The sequence below is a fragment of the Vidua macroura genome, chromosome Z (genome assembly GCF_024509145.1).
Source record: "Vidua macroura isolate BioBank_ID:100142 chromosome Z, ASM2450914v1, whole genome shotgun sequence".
NCBI classification, from domain to species: Eukaryota; Metazoa; Chordata; class Aves; order Passeriformes; family Viduidae; genus Vidua; species Vidua macroura.
The window spans coordinates 3,499,526-3,520,103 of NC_071611.1; the positions used below are offsets into that span (position 1 = coordinate 3,499,526).

At 43.9% G+C, this 20,578-nt stretch overlaps 1 protein-coding gene across 2 annotated transcripts in view; it reads right to left on the reverse strand.

Annotated features, from left to right (window-relative positions):
• Positions 1-20,578, reverse strand: part of SETBP1 (SET binding protein 1) — a 266,516-nt gene that overhangs the window by 221,932 nt on the left and 24,006 nt on the right. The gene's annotated exons all lie outside the window — the stretch shown is intronic.

Sequence of the window (20,578 nt, forward strand, 5' to 3'; positions counted from 1 at the left end):
GGACCTGGTCCCACAGCACAACAAATCCACAAAGGAGAGCAAAGGAAAAAAAAAAAAAGAAAATCTGCTTCAGTTCCTGGAGTTGTCCCCTCTGGGCATGATTGCCCCTGCTGGGGTAGTTTCACTTGCAGAATCTGTCTTGCAGCACTACACAAAAATGGCACCCTTCCCCCTTCAGCAACAAAAAGGTCAAGCAAATCCTTTTTATCAGCTTCCCTTTGAAGGCAGGTGGAAAAGTATAATATAGACATACACAGGAAAAAAAAAAAAAAAAAAAAAAAGAAGAAAAGTACCATTTGCAAAAGTACTGTTTGGATTTGCCTGTCCTAATTATCTTCTTTTCAGCTGCCACATTTAAAAGAATCAGACATTCAAAGTTTTCTCCTTCTCAGATGCACAGCCCAAGACGAAGGGTTTGCTAGAGGAGGTCAGACTTGAAAAATATTTCTTTTTTTTGTGCTGAAATGTGAGTAGATGAAGAGAAAGGACTGAAATTTTCAAAGCTGTCTATGGGTCTTGATGCACATTTCCCATGAGTTTTTACTGAAGACATGTCAAAGCCTAATCACCTTTGCTTTTCATGTGTCACACTGATCTGATATTCAGAACAGACATGGCTGAGGAAGTGAGCAAGTTCTCTCAAATTTGGAGAATCTTAGACAAACAGAAACTGAAAACATTAAATGCTCCTTAGGATGCAGGAAGTCCCATGTATTTTGTCTCAAAATTAGGGAAAAAATTAGAAAAAATGTGGAAGTGTACAAGGCCAGGTTGGATGGAGCTTTGAAAAACCTGGTCTACTGGAAGGTATCCCTGCCCATGGCAGGAGGTTGAAACCAGATGATCTTTCAGATCCTGTTCCAACCCAAATTGTTCTGTGATTCTATGAAATGAATGCTAAGGGTCCACAAAAAGCTAAGGGTCCACAAAAAAATCTTTTTGCTTACTCACACCTTTTTCACACTGTCAAAGGTCTACATTGTTATTGCCACCCCTCTGGAATCTTTAAAGACCACAAGTATGATCTCTATCTTCTCCTTTGAGAAGATATCTCAAATTTTACTTTGTGGTAGTGTCATACAGATGCCAGATGACAACTGGGCAAAGACAAGTGTAGCAGATGCAAACAAGCTTTTTTGAGGCAGGATGGAAAGTCACCTCTAAGGGCAAGACAAGATGAGGCGATGTCCAAACTCAGCAAGAAGACTGGAGCAGTCCTCACCTGGTTTACCAACAGTAAGTCAAAAAACCCTCTTCATTAGCATTCATAGAAAGAGGAAAGCTGCATCCAGTCTGGGCGAGTGCCCAAATACATGCTAGATGAGTGGTAGGAAATGACAGAGGCTGCAACAATTACTAGCACTGCAGATGAAACAGAGTATGCAGGGACCAAATGGAAAAAGATTCAAAATTAGGGTTTTTTGTGAGAGTAATAAAAGGGGAAACTTTTTTCTCAGATAACTAGTTAGTCTAAATGTACGTTTTCAAATTCAGGAAAACTGAGCTCTTATTTGGATGAACGGCCTTTTTTGTTTTGTTTTGTTTTATCTTGCCTAATTTAAACTCTGCTATTTAAATAATTTAACAATCTATCTTAAATATTTCACCAATAAATCACAGGCTTGTGTTTCTATTTCATGTTAAAACTAATCAGTGGAAGAGTGCCTGAGCTGTAAGTTAAAATTCTGCTCCACCAAGCCAGTGATGCATAATCATTTCTCTGCAGAATCTCTAGTGAATAAAAACTTCTCTGCAGAATTAAAGTCATATAAAAAGTTCTTTGTGCAGGCTTAGAGCGCAACTGCTGCCCAGGATCATCTGCGTCATGCCAACAGAATCAGGATTTCCAGAGCTAATTGGTGTGTAGAGTTTTGCCACCCTGGCAAGCACAAGCATGGAGCTCACAGCTGAATCTCAGATATGGGCGCATTGAGATGGAGTCCCACCCACCAGTCAGAATGCTGATAACATGCACAGAGCTCCAAATGGTCCATGTGTGTGATGACTGTATTGGGATTACATGCTTGTTCCAAAGCAGGAGCAAATAGAACAAAATGATGATGTTGTTGGCCAAAGTGGGTGATTTTTAAGAAACCCTCTAGGATTAAGGTGTTCAGAACCTGTACCAAGGAACACCAAACCCACTAAAATTCAGCAGGAATAAGACTTCTCAAGTTCCTAAATTGTGTAGCCATTTTAAACTACATTTCAGTGAAGCTAAGATTCAAAATTAACACATTTACAAAAAATAAAGAAAAGTACACCTACCTCTCCTCACTCTCTCCCGAAGTCTGTGATTCTGAGAAGCCTCACATATCTATAATTTAGTGCAATTCACTCTAATTTTCTTCCTAAATCATTTAGGACACATTTAAGGCAAGACTCCCTTTGGTCTTAGTCAATAAAATCCAAAAAGTATGAACGATGTGAATAGATAGCCAGAAACTGACAGCTTGCATATTAAATCCAAAAAGCAAATTGAGACAGAAAAAAAAGAAGGCCAATACAGAAGAGAAGGGAAAAGAGGAATCACTGTCAACTACATTGTTATTAAGCTGCCTTTAATTTTGTTTTGTGTCAAATTTATTTTGTTTTGTTTCAAAACTTTAAAAGTTATGCCTTTTGCTTCAAAGGACTGTTTAGTGGGTGATCTCACTTTGATGCCCATAGGAGCCAAACATACACAATCCTATTTGCAAAGAAAAAAAATCATCTAGGGCAGCATGACTCCTCTCTGCAGCTGGGCAAAAACCTCCACATCCCAGGTCTTAAACTTGGCTGGAGCTTGCCTGGGACAGGGGGAGTGAGATGGAAATCAGAGACATGTCCTCCTCCTCCTTCTCCTCCTTGTTTGAGGTAGACATCCCCATCTCTCCTTCCCATGTGCAGCCAACAAGACTTCCTGCACCAACTGACACGGAAACAGCTAATTTACTGCTTTGTGTCAGGAATGCGGCCAAGGTTTCAGTCCCCTGTGCCCTGGACTCCTCTCAGCTGGGCTGCTTCATCTCAAAAAGGGTCTTCCCTTCCTCCTGCCCCTCCCCTGCAACACACACTCCTCCTCCTCTTCTGCTTTTGTAACTTATCTCCCTGCAAGCCACTTCCCAACAGGAGTTGAAATTAAACAGGCTGCCCATATGCCATGGCTCACTTGTTGTCTGTTCCCCTCACTGCCATCTGGCCTATTTGCTCAGCCAAAAAGAAAAACAAAAATAGTGGGGAAAAAAAAAAAAAAGAAAAAAGCAGAAAATAAAATAAAGGAAAAGAAAAAGGAGTGGGGGGGGATAAGGAAAATAAAAAGGATAAATCTAGACACAATGAAGACGATGAAGGAGGTGATGATGCTCTCTCTCGCATCTGCTCCTTGGCCAGGCTCCCAGATAGATCAGTAATGGAGAGCAGTAGAACCAGTGACAATTAACCCAAACATAGTCCTGTTTATTTAACCTGTTCACAGAGATCAACCCATGTGCTGCTCCCCTGGCAAGGAGGCACCACACTCCAGCAAGGAGATTCCCACTGAGAGACTTCCAGCCAGAGGAGGAAAAGGGAGATCCTCATCTCCTGAACTGGGCTGACAGATTCTTCAGGACATGATGACTGTGATGCTGGGCTAACATTTTCTTTAACTCCCCAAGTCACCTTATTTTTTCCTATAGTAGCATAGCCTAGAGCAAGGAGAGGTGTGACTGTGATGAGGGGGGAAGTTGCATTGGATTTTGATGCACCCTAATTTCCCAAGCTCCTGACCCTGCAAAACCAGAGGAAAAGAAAGAAAGTGGCAATAAATACATGAGAGAAAAAAAAAAAAAAAAGTTTTCCTAAAATATATTATTGTTTCCACACTGCATCTTTAATAAAAATTTCTTCCCTGGAAAGTGCAGACAGCAGAGATTTTCATTTTTTTTTCTTTTTGAAAAGGGAAAAAGAAAAGAGGCTGGCTCAAGTATCTGTATGGCTCGCCATCACAAAACATTGTGGCAGGGTAAGAGCAAGTCTGTGGGCAAAACAGAAGTTATGTTTGTTTTTCAAGCTGAAATGAAAACTTCGAGATTAAAAAAAAATAGATTAATCAGAGAAATAGTTTTCTAAACCAGACAACTACAAAGCTGTTTTAAACAGCAGGATGAAAAGGGGAGGAAGAAAACTACTTTTTCAACACCTGTTACTGATTTTTTTTTTCCTTGTTTTTTTTTTTTAACTTGCAGTGAGATATTACATACCTGTGCAGATGGGTGTCAAAAGCCATACAGTTGGTTCCTCTGGAGGCAAACCCCACTGAGCCACGGGATGATGATAATTACCACTAGAGCTGCATGAGATCATGCAGGAGAATCCCCTGCAGGGAGATGCAGCTGGGGAGGAAGAGCAGACCTCCTCTTTCCAGGAGTTGTGTTTGGGCACAGATGCTGCCCAGAGGGAAAGGTGTTGCACAGACTGATAGGGAAGGAGCACTTTGATTAGCCATGTGCCTACATCTGAGTCCTTCCCAAACACAGAGCAGAGGAGATGATCCTCCTGAAGGCAGTACTTTCTGATTCAAGGTTGTGTTTTTCCATTGTGTGATAAGTGTTTATCTACACTTGCATCTGTACATGTAGAGAAGCAACATGCACAGTGTGGCAAGGGTTGCCCCAAAGGAAAGGTTGCATTGAGTTTTCTAGCTGTTGGTATTGTGATCTCTAATAAAGAATCAGAAAATCATAGAAAGTTCTGAGTTGGAAGAGACCAACCACAAGGATCATCAAGTCCAACTCCTGGACCTTCACAGAACAACCACAAGATTCACCCCAAGATTCACACTGTGTGCCTGGTACTAGAGAACAACTCTTTCCCCACCCAAACAGCCCACTTGCAGTCATCAGAAAGGAGGAAGTGCTTTGTGAGTGCAAAATACTTTGTAACAGGGGAAACAGAAACTAGAAGTTCATGTAGAACCGAAACACGGCAGCATTTCCACCTTTAACACTTGCTGCAGTCACCCTGCAGAGGGGTCTCCATATTTGGGAATGTACAAAAGCAGGAACAACCAGGAAGAAGTCCTGTATGAGGTGACAAATTTCACCACAGGTTTTGGCTGATATCACCAGCCCATCCTTGTTCCACTGTTGTAGTTTATGATCTTACCATGAAGCACCTCTGTGGAGTCATTCCCTCCTATCTCACTGCAGCCCATTCATTATCCTTTGCCTAATTACTTCCACAGCGCGGCTGCAACAGAGATATTTCCTACAGCTGAACATTTGTATTCCCAAGAGCTGGCACCTGCCAGGTCAAGTTCCTCAGTCTTTACATTTGATGTTACTACTGCAGGAAGGTATTCCAGAGAACAGAAAAGCACACCAAGATGACAATCAATCTGATTCCTCCATTTGGATATTCCTTTAAACAAAAAGGGACTTGCTAAAGATCATATTACATTATTCTACAGAAATAGGGTGGAAGGAAGGAGGAATTTTGCTACTACAGTCTGTCCAACACTCCATTAAATCAGAATTCTCTCATATAATAAAATGCAATAAAATCAATGGTAAGGCGGTGCAGCATGGAAAACTGGGAAGGGGAGGGTTTATTCTTTCTTGTACCTTCGTTTTGAGATGTGGGAGCTGGGAGAAATCAGCAATGAGCTAATGGCATCCATGCTGACTCCTGCATTGCCTTTGAGATCACAGTTTTCCACAAAACCAACTAATTAATCCTGTGAAGGGAATGAGGACACTGGACATTTTGTAGCCCACAGGGAAAGCCCCAGAAGATCCTCTGATGTTCTCACTCACAGCACGCCACTTTTGGCAGGTCAAGGAGCAGCAAGTACCAACCTTCACCTCTCCAACTGGAGTTTCTGAGCATGAAGCCATCCCAGAAGCACATCATTTCACATTTACACTCTCTAGTGAGGTTTCAAAATATTCTGCATCTGTATGTTGTGATAAGGGAAGATGTTGTCCTCTCATGACTATGCTATTGGCATGACACTGAGAAATTTTGGGGTCTTTGACTTGCCTTCCCTCTGAGAGGTTTTGTATTTAAAAATCACTTTCACTATCTCTGATTCCTTCCCTTCTCCCATGTTTAATGACAAGAAATCTTTTCATTATAGGAGGGCCTGAGAGTAGTTTTTCAAACAAATAGTAGGATCATCTCTAAACTACCATACCTAAGGTGTTCAACTGTGACTCCTTGATTTATACAACAGAACTGAACACCTTCAAAGCTCTCCCATCCATCTAGACCTGGATAATTCTCCTCCAGCAGCTACAAGACCACTGGTGGTGAAATTTAAGGGACCGTGTTTGCCGATCTTGGCCTCACAAGGACCAAAGGACAATCGTCACCTTTAAAGAGGAGCTTCCCCAGTGCCATATCATGCCTAAACACATGGGCACAAGAGGCAACACACTCAGGGATTACTTCTGTGACAAGCTTGCACTCATTGGCCAAGGAAGCCCAACCACATCATTTGTATGAAGGGTCAAAGATATGAGAGGAGTCTGAAGCCTCTCTGGTGCGCCGTGACAGGACCCAAGGCATCAAATGAAGCTGTGTCAGGGGAAGTTTGGGTTGGATATCAGAAAAAGGTTCTTCCCCCAGAGGGTGGTTAGGCACTGGAACAGACTCCCCAGGGCAGTAGTCACAGCGCCAGCCTAGGCGCTGTCAAGAGGCGTTTGGACAATGCTCTCAGGCACATGGTGTGATTTTTGGGGGTGTTCTGTGCAGGGCCAAGAGCTGGGTTCAATGATCCCTGTGGATCCCTTACATTTCAGGATATTCTATGATTCTATGAAGACCTGAGTCCCTTTATCCTGACAGTCCTACATCTCCCTGCCATTAAACCTATGGGTGTTAGTGCCAGGCTACCAGGCTTGTCTTAACTAGTGGGTCTTATCAGATTCTCACCTTTAGGGGTGCTTTAAGACCATCTGCCACCCCCAGCTTCCCGTATCAGCTGTCTCAGCATCTGTCTTATAAGTTCAAAAAATCCCCAAGGCTCTGAGTCACAGTGGGCCACAAATCTACTGTGTAAGACTGGACCTAAACCTCTGCCTTTCTGCTGCTGCTAGAGCGGGATCTAAAACTACAGGAAACAACATGGTCACACGTAAATCAGTGGCAAGCATGGAGAGATAGCCAGCTGCTGTCCAGGCAGCCTAGTCTGCCTCAAAGGAGACAAAACACAACCAAAACCTCCTTAATTCCCAGCAGAAGCTGGGGACAGCCCAGGCAGAGAAGCAGAGTGCTGTCAGACATGGCTCCAGCTCCTCCCTGGCCTGCCTGGATCTTCAAAGGCTCCTGCAATCAAAGCAGCAGGAGGAACTCAAAAGCTTAGAAAACTTCAGTTTGGACTTGTTTTAACAATGGTGTCAGTGAATAAATAAATAAATAAATAAATAAATAAATAAATGACCTCTCTTATCTAGCCAAATATGGCCAAAAAAAGCATGCTTGTTTTCATTTAAATTCCCTGAAGGTGATGTAGGGTTTTCTGAGAATACCTGAAGTCCAAAAAAACACTCCAATTTCTATGCATTTTTATTCTTTGACAGAAAAACTACATTTTTAGGGAAGACAAGGTCTGCTTTGTTTTCATTCAAAGTCTGAGAGGCATCTTTCCAACCAAACTTATCAAATTTATCAGCTCCCACCCATGTTACTTCACCATCTTTCCAACATTTGATGTTCACTTTCACCCAAGCTTGGGTGTTGTATTTTCTTGAGGTGTTACAAGCAGAATCAGTGGGGGAAGGATGAAATATATTTGTAGCTCCTAAAATATTCCAAACAAGCAAAGTGTCTTGTAGGAAGCATGGATGATCTGAGCTTCTTTTCTGGTTGTAAAATGTTACAACAACAGGGCAAACAACTGAACAATGACATCAAGATATTGATAGCCCTTACTGCAAAATACCATCCCTCCCTTTAGCCCCAGATGTTAGAAGCTGCATTGCTTTGAACTGTTATTACCCATCCCTCCCACCCAATCCTCTGAGAAGATAAAAATCAAGGTCTGGGCTGCTGAGTCAGATTACAAACACCCAAATAAGACATTTACTCAGACACAGTTGTTTTTGGTCCCTGCTTCACTGAAACTCTGTGTCATGGGGCTTGTAGGAGGCTCCTTTAATTTCTTTCAAAAAAAAAAAAAAGAGTTGATGAGAACTAGAAGCCACACACAATGAGGGAAAAAAAACAAAGAAATAAATTTATTTTGTGAAGAACGCAAATTTCTAAACTTCTGGTCAGAAGTGGGCTCTTCTTGATATAAAATCCTGAGCAACTGAGTAGACAACCCTGCAGAAATATTACGGCCTGAAAGATAAAGCACTAGCCTGGAAATTGTGAAATATAAGCTTTTTGGAACAGCATTGACATGTATGAATAATCTGTGGCAACTCGGGTTACAGCTGTGAGCCTCAGTTTCCCCTGAAAACTGATATCCAAAGTGGTCCGGCTCTCCCTAAAACAAAAACCCCCAAAAAAACAAACAAACAAACAAACAAACAAAAAACAACAACAAAAAAAAAACAACCAAGCCAAACCAAATCAAACCAAACTAAACAAACAAAACAAAACAACAAGAAAACCAAAATAAAACCAAAATAACAACAGCAAAACACCCCTCTGTAGTAAGAGGATAGTATTATCGGAATTATTTTAGAAATTAGAACTTCTGAAGTGACCAGACTCATCAGTCCCCTGAAAGAAGCTCTTCTCTCTTTTTGTTGTATGAAAAAGTACCATTTCCCACTCTGGGGTGAGCTCAACCTTCAGGTCGCTACAGCTCAAGACACCCCGGTAAAGTTTAGATTTTCCATTTCTCTTGGGCTTCTTCAAGTCTCCTTTTTAGTTTCAGTTTATATTTCCTGTCTTGCTGCCCTTTCATTTTCAGGGTTTCAGATTTAAACAAAAAACCAAAAGCAGCGCTGACTCAAGATCTTATTGTGTTTCTCTCATTTTGACTAGAAACCAGAGCAGACCAAATAAAATGAATGATATCACTCTGGGGTTAAAAGTGCTTTGTAGATTTAACTCTTTTCTCACAGAGGATGGTTTGTGCTGTCATATCCTTTATTTGAAGGGAGGGAGATCAAAACAGAGGAAGTTTAACTTTCATTTTAAGCACAAAACCCATGTCTCCAATTCCTTGGCTTGCATGCTGGATGCACCTGGGTTTTGAGGGACAAAACTCTTTGGAATAAGAACCCCAAACCTTCATGCATACATGAAGCAACACATGTGCTGACAATATTCACGATTAAATAAAACCAAACCTCCCTTGCTCAACACAGAAGGGATAAATTTCCCTTTTGGAGGTGAACAGGGGCTCGTGGCTGAGAACCATGGTCCTTGCTGCAAGACACTATTTGTTGCAAGACATAGTTTTGTGTTGGTCTCAGATTCGCTGGCCTCTTAACATCCCCAAAACAAATAAACAATGACAAGTTTTTAACTGAATTTGATTGACTTCTCATCCTCTTGCTTTTTTTTTTTTTTTTTTTTCCTTCCTGGAAGGGTTACAAATGAAGGATCAGCTCTTTAGAGACTGCAGCTAAAGCTATTAAAGCTCCCTTGCTCCCTGCACTGTGAGGAGTGCACAGGATGAGTGCTCACATCTTTTTCCTAATTTCAGCACCTGGGAATTATTTCCCTTATCCTGCAATTTTGACCTCTTTTCCTTTCAGTGCCACTTGCAGTTAGAAAGCAAAAATCTAGTCCCAGGGGAATATATGGGATGTTTTACATCCCAGGACAACACTTCAACACTTTGTTTTGGGACTGCAAAAGGAGGCAAGACAATCACCTGCTTGAGTGAGCTCTTTGGACGAGGCAAACAAGTGTCACTTTGTTCTCCCTTGTGCAGCCCAGGCACAGACTGAGGGGGGTAAGGGAAGGTCAAGACAGACCTGTGATTTAAAGGCAGGAGGATGGTTGGATGGCTGAATGAGTCAGGGGCTTCACTTTCAGCTCATGCTGACACATAGCATTATGCAGAGGGAGGCACAGAATCTTTTAGGCTGGAGAATACTCCAAGATCACAGAGTCAAACCCCAGCACTGACAAGGCCACCAATGACCTATGCCCCCAAGTGCCACATCCCAGCTGCTCCTGCGGCTCCAGCCCCTTCCCCAGCTCCATTCCCTTCTCTGGACACATTCTCTGTTACTGCCTCAGTTTCCCCACTGTAAGGTGTTGACTGTGCTGCTTTATTCCCATCACAGGTCTCCTCAATCAAGGCAAAAATCTGCAGTGCTGAGCAACCAACACACCAGCTGCCTCAGGCAGGAAAAGAATCATTCCTTCCTTGCTCCAGCAGCAGGAATATTGCCCCAACCCTGTGAACTGCTTTCCAGGAGCAACTGTGGTGCAAGGCCAGCAGAATGGAACCCTGGCAGCCCTCAGCATGCCTCACTGGAAGCTGATCCACAAATCCAGGCAAGCTTTCCTTCCTTTTGCTCAACAATAAAGTTTTGGAGCTGTTGATTAATGCTGAAGCTTTAACCAAGCTCATATTGACTATTAGGAATCTCTTGACTGCCTCTTGGGCATCTTTAAGGAGCACATGAGATTCCAAGAGCCCAAATGCAACACAACTTGCTGGCCACAAACTGGGTACTCTCCTGCCAAAACCTTCCTCTGCTGCAGTTATGGCATGCTCCAGAAAACATTTTATAAGTCAGCCTCCCAGCTTTATGACAACAGCATTTAGAAGGGAACGTAAACTTTGCTGACCCTCATGCTGCTTTTTGGCTTGAGGAACTGTTTCTTTTTACATCTTTCTTCCCCTACTCCCCGACTCCTTAACTAAGACCACATTTCTATGAAAGAAGGAAATTGTTTTAATTGAAACCTTCTCAGTACATTATCAGCTTTTGAAGGAGCATTTGGGGAAGGGGAAAGCAGAAGGCTTAAGGCAGAGGGTATTTGCAGGATTAAATGACCCCTTGAAGGAAGATGTCAGGCTGCGAAAAATGTCCCTGACCATGGCAGGGCCTCGGAACAAGATGATCTTGAAGGTCCCTTCCAACCCAAACCTTTCTATGATTCAATGAAAGAAAGACTTCTGTAGCTGCAAAAGCATCAAGAATTGGTCAAATTCTGCTTGTGAGACATATCAAGTTCACAGGGGTAGCATTTTGGTTCTGCAGTTGCATGGCAAAAATGACCAAGCAAAAGGTAAGCCCCAGACTCCAGGGATTTCCACAAGAATAAACGCAAAGCTTTTGGAAACGGGTTTAGTGGGAATAGTGTTTTTATTAAAGTCCTCCCATCCTTCCTTCCCTGGCTGGCTGACTTTCCCTGTCTCGATCTGCAGCCTGCCTGAATACCACCCAAAATATTTTCTCAATTAGAGGAGAAAACAGGAATTTGCCACTTGTCTGCCTCTATTCTGCTGCCTGTCAGCATTCAGCAAATATTTCAATCGTAGCCCTTTGCATGCTGCTAGCCCTGCTCATTTAACCTTTGGCCCTTCTCTAGGCTAATCCATCGGCCTTTACCTTCAAACCTTTACAGCCAGGGGCTGACCGCAGGATGGGCCGGCAGAGAGGGGAGGATGAAAGGGGTGTTGTGAGTGGTAAGTCATGCCAGATTTCATTGCAGTTTAGGAAGGGTGAGCAGAGAGGATGGAAATTTCTGACCATGGTCCTCAAAGAATTCAACTGCCAGCAGCTGAGATTTCACTTCCACATCCAGGTGATGGTGAGGAAAATTAACAGTTTTTAAGAAAAAAAAAAAAAATGGGAAGGAAAACCTCTGTCATCTCAGGTCTCCTTCATGCGGCTGGCAGCATCCTGAGGCAGGTACCTAATTGCCCGTGGAGCCTTTGCTCTGCTGCCTCACCCGCTCTCCTCCCCGCCACACGTGTTACTGAGATTAGTAGCTAACAGTTCCACTGTCAAAAGTGCATGTGATGAAAATAATGCCCAGAGCGCTGCCTGTCAGCCTCAGAAATGCCTGTTCAGCTTTGATGGTGGAGGACCCCAAAATATCTGCCCACCTGGCCTCCCACTCAGCCAAGCATCCACTGTGGCTCTCCAGGGGCTGTGCCCAGCCGCCTGCTCTATGAGAAATCGCTGACCCTTCCATCACATGGACGCTTTAATTGTTCACATCGGTATTTTGTTTCTCTCTACTGTAGACAGTTTGCTGTCAGTTATCTGTCCTTCATATGTAATTAATTGTCCTATCTCCTGGCTCATTAGAAACAAGCTCCTCTCTTCCCCTTCCCCCTCTCCCCCGGCCAAGTCACAGTGTGCATTATTTAGGTTAAATCATGTTTAAGTAACTACATAAATAGTAGGTCGAGTTTGCCTTTTGTCTAGGCTGAGACTGTTGCTTGGCTCCTTTCTCAAAGTGCCAGACCAGGAAAGCCCTTATCCCTGGAAGCTCTTGAAGGGAAATCCTCACTGGGCAGAGCAGCCGTGCCACCCCAGGAGCAGGGGAAGGTCCTCTGAGCAGAAGGCTTGTCCAGTAGGTAACAAAAAGGAGTTGCCAGACTTTAATAAGGCAGGCACAGAAGTCAGCACTGCAGAGCAAAAATCCTGCCAAGGGGATGTTCATCATCCAGCAAGAGATAACAGTGAGAGGAAGGCGAAGATTGGTTTGGGTTTTTTTAATTTTTTCCCCTCCAGACCTTATTGCAGCCAACAAAATTCACCTCAAGGGACATCACACATAATGGGTCACCCACTACCACCTTGCAACTACAGCACTGAAACTCAGGTGCTGCAATGCACATTAAAGTCTTCTGAGTGTTCATTCAATTAAGAACAAAATGAGAGTTTATGAAGTGGATTCCCTCAGTGCACCAGTCACAAAAAAAAAAAAAAAAAAAAAAAAAGATTGAGGATGTGGGTATACAGGTTCAATCAATCTAAAAACCAAGATGAATCATCACCTTGAACTCAAACACAGCCTGCACTGAACTGTGTTTTAGTGTTACAGTAGTAAAAGTGAAACTTGTAAAGTTCATTTGCTTATTTTTCTGGGCCAAAGCTTTATGTCTTTGTAAACCATTTTCCTGTGCCAAAGTACCGCTAATATCACCTGATGCAAAGACTTGAGGATTTAAATATCTGCTTCTATCTGGGAATAACCACTGACAGAATGAGCATGATAATGCTTGTTTCCTCGAGATTTCCAGCTTAGTTTAAGAGATTTAATCACGTGGAGGAGCTTCAGGTGAATCACCTGAACTTTTGGATACCAACTGCAGCCAAGACCTCCCATCCTCCTTGTGTGTGCACATCCCCGCTGACAGACCTGGACTAGCCAAGTGCTTTAACTGATTGGACCAGGCTCAGCTTTGCTGGATTGCCTGCACAAAGGTTGTGAAGGGCTTCTGTGAAGACTTCCACATGAAAAGTGCTGCAGACATTTCCAGCGCTGTTATTCAAAACTAAATTGCTGCTCAGGGAAGCTGTTTACACCAGCAACATGAGGCAATGAAATTCTCTCTAGCTACCACAATCTGGGCACTGATGATGGCAGAACAAAAGCTTTCCGGGCTGCCTGAGACCAACGAATCCAACCAGTGACATGGAAAGACCACCACAAAGAGCCAGGGGCTGGTTCAGTTTTCCACTCTATCTAGCTGGTTCTCTCCTCCACAAGAGCTTAGAAAGGATGGGGGTCACTAAAGTTGTTTTATCAGAGACCTTCAATCTAAACTTGCTGCCTGGGCTTAATACAGCTGCTGGTCTGCCAGGGAGATGTGCTGCTGTTGAGCTGAACCCCACAAAACGGCAGTCTGGCTTCCCAGCTCACTCTCTTAACTCTGCTTGTACTGCTTCGGGACACAGTCCTCCCACTGCTTTGCTGGATTTTAGACAGACAAAAATATAAACTAGCCACAGCTTGGTTCATCAGAAACACACCCAGCTTTTAGGTGATGTTGTACGATTAATAATATATGCTTTAAAAAAATAAAAATGTTCTCAAGAAGGAAAGGAGAAAGGAAGGAAGAAAGAAAAACATGCATGAGTGGGGGAAGGGGGGAAAAGGACAACAATCTGAGACTTTCAATGGGAATGTCCAAAAATAACACAAACAGGATCTCCCTGCCATCTGCTTCGATCCTCTCTGAATGGCTTTCAAAGCAAAAAGCCCTGCCAAAACCTGACAAACAAAGCACTGAGCATCACTTTTAATGGAATACCAATACTGTGTTCTCTCTTCCCCCCTTTTTTCTTCCTAGACGCACACCTTCCACACCCCCCCCAGCTGCCAAATAAATGACACTATGCAAAAAAATTTGCTTCGGTTACGAAGCTGAATAAACAAGAAATAATTTTGCAATTGGTCCCATATGTCTCTGCTTCTCTGCTTACAATGGACACTAATAAGATTTGCCATAACTAATTCTTTCTTTCACACCACAATCCTATTCTCTAACTTAAAAAAAAAAAAATTCTGCATATCCCATATGCATTTTTCTGCAACTTTCACACAGTTGAAACACAGGGGTTTCAATGGCAAAGCCCACCCTTCACAGTGCAGACATTTTCAACTTAGTTTAGGTCTTTCAATGAGGCTTAAATGTGAGTTTTACTTCAACCTAAAATGAACAGAAGAATGTTTGTCACCTGTTTTATTTGATTTTCTATTCAGATTTAAAAAAAGAGATGTCTAATAGGGTTGATGGGAAACGGGGAGGCATAGGAGAGCTGCACTCTTAACACCAAAGGCAGTGTGTCAGTACACATGAAGTAGAAAATCTTGACTCCAAAACCAATGTGCTTGCACATATAACACAGAAACAAAATTCATTGGCTGCAAAACCCAGCAACTCTCCTATTTTCCTTTTCAGCCAGCTAAGCAGACCAAACTCTTCTTTCCAGTTTTTTTTTTTTTTTTTTTGCTCAGTTGGTTAGTTTTTTGTTTGTTTGTTTTTTGTTACTGCTTGGGCTTCTTCCAAGATTCGCATCTCGCCTGGCAAACTTGAGAAGCAAATGCAAAACGCTTAAATCCACACTTCTTTCCTGCACTTTGTCCCTTCTGCTCTCGGGATATTTTTATGCACCAAGAGCACACCTTCGCCAGCGCCGACCAACCTTTCTTTTGCTTTTTTTTTTTCTCAAAAACATCTGAGGCCTAAATTACGTGAACAAACAAAGGCGATTTCCCTCCCTCCCTCCCCCGCCACCACCTCCCCCCTCAGAGCCCCCTCAGAGCCGGGCCTGCCCCTCCTCCTCCGGCACACAAATGGCCTCACACCAGACGGGATGGAGGGAGGGCTCCCAATTACACCTCTTTATTAACGAGGGGCCACGGCGGGGAAGGCACGGCAGCAGCGTGGGGTACAGACCGTGCCTGCTGGCTCCTTCCTGTCACCCGAGCCGCGGAGCAGGGCTCACCAGCGATCTGCAGGGAAAGCGGCCCGAGCGCCGGGGCTGTGGCCCACCTGCCGCCCATGGTGGGTGGGCGTCGCTGGTCTGCCCGCAGCGGCACATCTGGGAAAGGGTGTCAGGAAAAGCCTGCAGGGAGCCCTGTTGTTTCCTGCAGCCTGTGGACGGGGAGATCTGGGCCATGGTGGGGGAATGACCCGATCCCAAGCCATGGGGTGGGAGCAGGGATGCTGCCCGCAGTCGGGGCAGTGGGTGGTGGGATGCCTTCTCCAGTGGCCCCGGGTGTCACACCTCTGTCTGCCTCAATTTTCCGCTTCAAAACCTTAGGAAAGAGCTGGAAACCTGTGTTCTTTTCTATCATTAAAGGTGACATGGTCTAAAGTTGTCTCTGCCCGTGGCGAGGGTTTCCAACCCAAATGATTCTGTGATCTGTAACAGTTACAGGGCGCTGCCTTCAATTTTCTGTAAGTACCATCCATCATCTAAGTCCCTTTGCCCTGTCTTTGTGGTGATTCATTTTCTTGTTCTACTAGAAAAGATAGGAAGGTGTTTTTTGATGGTCAAAATCAAAACCCTTTCTTTCTGTCCTGTTTCAGCCTCAGGCCACCTTTTGCACTCACCCATCAATGCTGTGGTATCACACCTGATGGTAAACTTACTGAGCCCCTTGGGCCTCTTATTTACCCATCAGACCCTCTCCAGCACTGCCTGCATGGCTGTCTCCATCTGGCAGAGCCCAAATCCTCCTTTCTCCTTACCTCACTGTTTAAATTCCTCTCCCACTGGGCTGCTGGCTTTTCCTTGGGAACAAAGCACAGGCCCCTTGAGCAAACACTTTACCCATCTGTGTCCAACAGCTATGACAAAAACAACTCCCCTTACTCCTAAAGGTCTCCCCAGACCTCATAACACACTTGTCCTTTCTGACTCCCTCCCTGCTCTCAAAACTATATTTGGTCACTTTGCCCAGGCTTTAGGCTTACTTATTTACAAACTTTCATGCTACCTGTGGTCCTTGTTGAGTCTCTTTGGTGTCAACCTGCATCTGTTTTCACACAAGTGGCAAGTTTGCAGGCAGGCAGTCAAGATGCAGAGAGAAAAGGGGGCTATAAGGGGAGCATAAAGCATTGCTACTTTTTCTAACCAGGGATTAACACATGGTTTTTAAACAAGGGGACTCCCTTCCCAGCTGACAGCAGCAGCTGCAGCTTCTGACTTGCTCGCAGAGTGGCAGGGAATCGAATCAAAGAGAAAAGAAGAAAGAGGACAACCCTTCCTTGGGGAGTAGGAAACACAATACAAGCTATTCTAAAATCCCTGAAAATACTGGCTTGGTTTTAGGTCAGGCTCTCCTTCCTCCTTCTGTCCCATGTACCCCTACCCCCTCACACACACCCCACTCAACAAAGGGAAATTGGTATTTTTCAAAATTCTTATGAAAGCCAACCCGGCAGATGGTTCTTTCCATGCCGGGGAGGAACAAAAAGAAAAACCTGCCAGGATACACATCACTGAGATGTGACAAAGATGGGCATGGTGGCTGGCCTTTGACCCAGAGATTTCATAGGCCTATTAAACCATGTGGCCAAGATGGACTGAGTCGACTTCTATCTCCAGCACGCAGCTGCTATACCCCATGGGCTCATGCTGAGTATATCAGATTAAGTGAGGTCAGATCGATTGAAAAGAGACAGGGTTTCCATCTCCCACCTTTTCACTACCTTAGGACAATCTTCAACACCAACATCTAAGCAGGTTGAAGCAAAATTCAGTGGCCAAAGAAACATATAGATAGTAAAAGACTTGTTTAGAGAGTAATTTGCAACAGTCCTACTTTACCAAAATCTTGCATATGTATCAGTGATATGAACTCCCAACAAATGCAGAAAGCCAGCAATAAATCACTGCCAGCCCTTCTATCACACTCAAATGCCTCAGGTTGAGCATCTGGCTGTGTATCACAAGCTGCCCTCTTTTTTCTTTAAAACATCCTCTAGATACCATGAACAGCCAAATTACAGCCCAGAGCTCCACATCCCAAGGACCCAAGCTGGCTCCATGGCTTTCCCATGCCCCCCCTCCCCTTCCCCCAATTTAGAATCAGGAATATAAGTACAAGTGCTGCAATGTAACTAAGACCAAAGAGAGAGAAAAGGCTGGAGGGTATTTGTCCTGCTGATTGCATAAATTATTGGAGAAAAGTATCCCATGGAAAGCAAGATGTTGTCTTTGGGAAGAGAACTTCACCAGCTGTGTGCTAGTAGACACCATGTCAGAAAATGGACAGGACAAATTAATTATTCCCATCCAACCTGTACACAACATGGGATATAAGAACCAGAATACCTTGTAAATCCAACAGCATCAGCTCCCAGTGGAAGATGCAATAAAGAAGTGCCTTAAAGCTCCCTGTTAATGCGGATTAGATAGATTACTAATGTAGGGATTGTCACTGCAGCTGAGTAGACGTTGGTGGGAGGCAGAAATGAAGGCTGATCAAGACCCTGTTAGTGCTGCTGCTCCCCAGTGGAAAAAAATATCTGCCTCAGGTCTACTTTTCTTAGTCTTAAGGGTGACCTTTCATCAAATTACCCACCTGGGAATGCCGCAGGTAAAATTTTGGTGAAGCTACCCAGGCTGGCACAATGTTCTACTGAGGAGCAGGGGAGACTACTGATAAAAGTCTATGTAGTAATCCCAGTGTAAGCTCTACCTTAGAGGTATGAGGAAACTGTTTCCTGCACATCCTCCTGGGAAATGTTTGCCAACCACATTACAGAAATGTCTTCTCACAGAAGCAGTTGGGGAAGCAGTGACTCGCCCTGCAGTGAGGCAAGGGTGTGATCCTGGTGACTCACTGAAGTCCAGTGCTCAGGCCTCTCCTTGTCACAGTCCTCAGCTTGGAGAAAGGGGAGCCATGTCCTCTGGCTCATTTGCTTGTGCCACCACATTCCTTCGGAAAGCGAGAGCATTGGGCAAGCCAGAATTACCCACAAATCCCCTCTGGGCTGATTCTCATCTTTCAGCCATGTGGAGGGAGAGCAGCTCGCATGAAGTTAGGACGCTGCAAAGTACTGGAATTCCTCAATGTACCACCCAAGTTTATAGTGGTTGAGTTTTTGTAACACCCAATGTCGATAAAATGATACCATCTCTCTCTGTAAACCTTGCCACCCAGGTGAGAGAGAACCATGAGAAACTGATGAGGAGATAATGAGTCCTCCAGTAGATATTCCTCATTCAACTCTTACCACATTTTAGGGTTTACAGACCAGAAGGGATTATTAAGGGCATCTAGGTCAACTGATTGCATGCTGGCCCCAAAACTCCGCCCCCTTATTTCTGCATCCTGCCCTAGCTCTTTCCTGAGATAAGTTTTATTTTTAAGTGAGCAGTGAAGATGCAGATGAATTTTGAAACAAATTGATCTGTTTAAATGGCAACTAGAAAAAGACTGGTTTCTAGAAGAGCTCTGCATTCCATGCTTGGAGATCAGGCTACCCCTGGGAGACTCAACTGTGTCATGGTTAAGTAACCACAGCTCAGTGAAAAAGGTTTGAGCATTAACCTGGCCTGTGACAGGTTCCTTAAGTGAGTCACTTAATCTCATTGCTCTGTTTCACGTTCTGTACTAAGAGACAAGATGGTTCCACTTATCCTTCTCTCTACAGAATTTGTGAAATTCTTGTGGGAAGACAGACTCTCCTGATGCCTTCCTTTGTACAGGACTAGCCAACAGCAGACATGGATGCACAACAGCAGCATGGGATAGCACCTTAAAACCCCATTTGGTTCTGCAAACTACAGCTGTAGTTGACCATGTCCTCATCTTCAGCTAACCTGTCTTGGCCACAGTCTAAGCCAGATCTCAGGTATACAATCCCATTTGCAACCTGTAGTAAGACACCTTAGCCCTCATGTTGTTCTTTTCACTGCTAGCCCACAGCTCCAAGAAGAAAAGAAAAATAAGTTGTTCGGACTGATACTAACTACTCTGCCCAGCCTGGAGAAGTAGAATTTGCTGTCCATCATACATGGAAGCAGTGTCATGCTACTGGTACACACACCATGGCTTGGCATTCCTTTCCTCATAGCAGCCACCTGCAGCTCAGAGTCCAAATATAACCATGATGTAGAAATGTCCTGAAATGCACTTTATGTCCTGAAATTAAGAAGCCAACAGCCACTGACCTAACTTATGTTAGAAATCATAGCAAGAAGTGGAAAATAAAGCTCTTATGAAAACACAGCTAACTGGACTCGTCCTTGAGGATCACATCTGAAATGGAATAATTTTAAGGTCTAAGAGTTGGAAAGGTCTCGACATTAAAAAAAACAAAACAAATCATGTTTATTCTGGATATTTTTAGACCAGTTTCCTAAGGAAACAAGGCTAACATGGTTGTACAGTGTTTGTGTGTATGTAAATGCACACACAAAATCCTTTCCTGCCTGCACAACCCTCTCTCTTCTTTTTTTTTTTTTTTTTTTTGAATATTTTGTCCAGTTTTGATCAAATGTGATAGAAAGTCACAATCTTTGGGACACAATATTCTAAGAAGAAAGGAAACTCTGAGAGGCTCCCAAAAAGGGTCTTAGCTGAAAAGTTCATTCATCACTAGACACCAGAGAAGTCACATAGGAGGAAAGTGGCCAGAAACCAACTTTTGCAAGTCTGTTCCCTTAAAAAACACAAAAGAAAAAAGCAAGCTGAGGGCACCAGGTAAAGACACGCTTTCCCTTCAAATGAACTAAGATGGGTCTATCACTCAGTCCCACTGGCTGGGCAAAGAATGGAGCCAGTGAGAAACCATCTGGGAATGAAGCATGGGAAGAATTAGACCTGACCTGAGGGGGCTGGCTCTGTGTGTGTGTGTTTGTATGAAAAAGGAAGTCAAGATGAAAAGTCTGTTAGTAAATCAGAAGGTATCTGTGGTCAGGCATGCCTGGAAGGGGAGGAAAGGAAGAACTGCAGAGAAAAGCTGATGCTGGAAGAACACGATCATGTACACAAAGGACTGACACCCCAAAATCTCTGCGAATGAAAACACAACCAGTTTGCAGCCCTGGGTGTACACGCCAGCACATCACATCTCCATCTCTATTAGCCTGGAGGCCATGGTGCTTTCGAAACAACACACATGCACCAACTTGGCCAAGGGTTTGCTCCCTGTCCTCCTGCAGTTTGGGAGTGGGGCTAAAGACCTCCACCTGGACCCCCAGCTTCCTGCACT